The sequence below is a fragment of the Macadamia integrifolia genome, chromosome 2 (genome assembly GCF_013358625.1).
Source record: "Macadamia integrifolia cultivar HAES 741 chromosome 2, SCU_Mint_v3, whole genome shotgun sequence".
Classification (NCBI taxonomy): domain Eukaryota; kingdom Viridiplantae; phylum Streptophyta; class Magnoliopsida; order Proteales; family Proteaceae; genus Macadamia; species Macadamia integrifolia.
In genome coordinates, this window is record NC_056558.1 from 41111587 (window position 1) to 41114822 (window position 3236).

The window sequence follows — 3236 nt, forward strand, 5'->3', positions numbered from 1 at the left end:
GGCAATGGAATGAAGAGGGTGCTTCCACGCAACCCCCCCCCCCACCTTCTCCCTTCATTTGATTCCTGTAGCTTTACTTTCACAGTTATATATAGGAGACCTTTTAATTAAATCTCCATCTGACTTGGGACCCCATTATGCTAAGCATCTCTTATAATTGATTGTACAATGCCGTCTATGTTACAATCTCATATCAGCTTAGAGGGGTTGATCTCACATCGATTTTCTATGAGAATTAGTGTGAGTTGATATGATCTTGGGTCTCCTCACTATGTAAGTCGGTTTATGGGGTTGAGTTCTTCCAGGATCGTAATAGTGATATCACAGCAGTCGATAATCGCCCAACCCACACGCGGAAGGGGCGACCTGGTACCAGAGTGAGAATCGTTAGAAAAGTGCTACTTGCCGCCCGGTAAAAACCTTAGAACAAAGTGAAAACCGCTTATAAAGTACTACCTGATCCATAGTGAGCCACCGTGGATGACGGGTTCAGAAGCGTGGTGGTATGTTATGATCTCATATTAGCTTATGAAGGCTGATTATAGAAAATCGTTATGGGTTGATATGGTTTTGGATCCCCTCACTTTGTAAGTCAGTTTATGAGGTTGAGTTCTTCGAGAATCGTAAGAGGTGTATGAATTCCTCTCAATTCCTACTCCCTAAAGGTTATAGGTTTTAGTATTGATATTCTCTCTCTCTCTCTCTCTCTCTCTCTCTTTGTTTATACCCTAATTTATAGTATATGTTTTCTAGAGTCTGGATTAGTTCCCGAGTTACACTACCTACATAGAATTTCAGTCAAAAGGGTACTCAAATCACAAGTCAAAGCAATTAATATATCATTGACTCATGGTCTAAAACCCCATGAACAGTTAGAGGATGGAATCCCATGTTAGAGGAGGGAATCATACTTAATAGGGCTTAATAGGGCTTAGACATGTGGCTTCATGGGTATATGGATATTGACGAGAGCATGCTTAGAGTCAGCCACGTGGTGAGACCATTCAACCCATTTTTCTAAGGTTGCAACTTGGTAATGGCCAATGATAAACTATATTAATGGCGGTCCATGCTGCTTAGTGAAAAAGTTCACTCACGTCAGATTCTTTCTCAAGTGCTCTCTCACGTACACTTCTTTTATCTAAATTTATAAGGGAAATTAATCATAAAAGCATAAGAAAGTGATTACAGTTTTAAGTGATCATTCCATTCATTGCCTCTAATGCGATTCTATTTCCCACCCCTCCTTCCCCTCTTTTCTTTTTTCTTTTTTTTTCCTTCTTTGGAGATTGAAGCTTAATTAAGTATAAAGCTAATTCTTTTTTTTCCCCTTCTCTTTTCTTTTTGCTCTCCTCCTTTCGGGATTAAATCATAATCAAGCATAAAGCTATTTTAGTTAGTTTATCTTAATGATCATGATTTCAGATATCGAATCTGATTAATATAGAAATAGCCGTTTCAAACAATTCTGATTAATGCGAAAATGACTGATTCAAATGATTCTGATTTATGCTTATTCCTGCAACATATTTTAGAATTGGCTATACATGCTTTCAATCTTCATTTTTTTTTCCTCCATATTTTAGTCAATAAAATAGTAAAACCTGTAAAACTTATCTCTTGATATAAAATCCTTTAAAATCAAAAGCTTCAAAAAAATAAAAACATAGATTTGTGAAGATTTTTGTTTATTTCCAATTTCTAGGGGTCTGGCCAATTTTGTTTCTAGGTTTTTAAATCTTGCTAATGATTCAATCCCTTTCACATGGGTAGTGCTCCTTCTTGCCACTTTGAATTTCGATCTGGGAATAGAAGTGGTCCTAGAATTCAGATGTCCCAGAGTATTCTTGAGCTGATGGTGCATATCACTGAATTTTTTTTTTTTTGGTTGGCCCCTCCTCTTTGTCTCATGTGTTATATAGTGAAGATTTAAAGAGTGTTATAAAATGAGGAAAATAGAAAGTGAAGTAAGGAATGTGAAGAGGAAAGGAAAGAAAGGGTGAAGGAATCTTTTTTAGGGTTTTGTGGTACAACAGAACAGAATCTTCCTCTTCTCCATCGATGTCTTTTGCAGCTTGAGCTTAGGGTTGGAGGGGACATTCTTACTATTCTCTTGACGATAGATATGTAATTGGTTTTGCAGTTATATATATATATATATATATGGAAAGTTGGATGTGAGTAGTAAATTATTATTATTATTATTATTATTATTATTATTATTATTATTATTATTATTATTATTATTATTATTATTATTATAATAATATAATTTACATGTTATATATTAGCAAGGAAATATGGGTAATTATAGGAAATGAGTATAAGAAATTATAATTGAGTGGATCTACTGAAAGTTGTGAGAATTAATTGTAACTAGTAGGAGCATGGGTTGTTAAGTGTCATCATATGTGTCTATTTTTTTAGTAGAAGATAATGGTAGTAAATGAATTCCTAAATTGTCTTTAAGGCAGAGCTAAGCTTCTTTATCCAACCAAGATGGCCGTAAAGCCAAACATTTCCCCTATCTTTTCTCCTATCTTTTCTATTCTTATTATTTATTTATTTATTTTGCCATATTTTCTCTCATATTCCCCTTTGCACGTAACACTGAATGACTCAACTAGTTGTGATGTGCGTGCGATGAATCCTAAATGATGACAGGGGATTGTAAAAGAAGGTTCACTAGTAAAAGTATATTGTTGGAGATATCCATCAATTTCATATTTAGCCATCAAACTCTTCAACCGAGGATACTCATAATCAAGTTGAAGCACTTGTTGATGTCTTCAAGATTTCTTCTTCTTCTGTGAGAATGTTAAGTAACAGAGAATCTTGTCCCCCTCAAAGAGGCCACTCAAAAGACACTTAGGAGGATCTTCTTTAATATCTGATACTATGGAAACGTTGTGCCTAGTAAACTAATCTACGTTGTCAATATTTGTAAGTACAACAAAATGGAACTGCGTGTCAAAATAAACTATGTTCTTCGCTAAAGGCATGATGGACAAGTTGACTTTTTTATGAAATTTCTGTTGGTATTAATAAGTCAGATATGTGGTTTTTTTTTTTTTTTTTTTTTTTTAACCAAGATGTCCAAGTCAGCTTACGCACACCTTGACTAATTCTCGGGGAGACTAACGATAGCATGATTTTACAAATCGGATTGGACCAGATCCATCAAAATCGATTCGATACCAATCCACTGGTACGATGTAAGGGTAAAATTGTTCAAA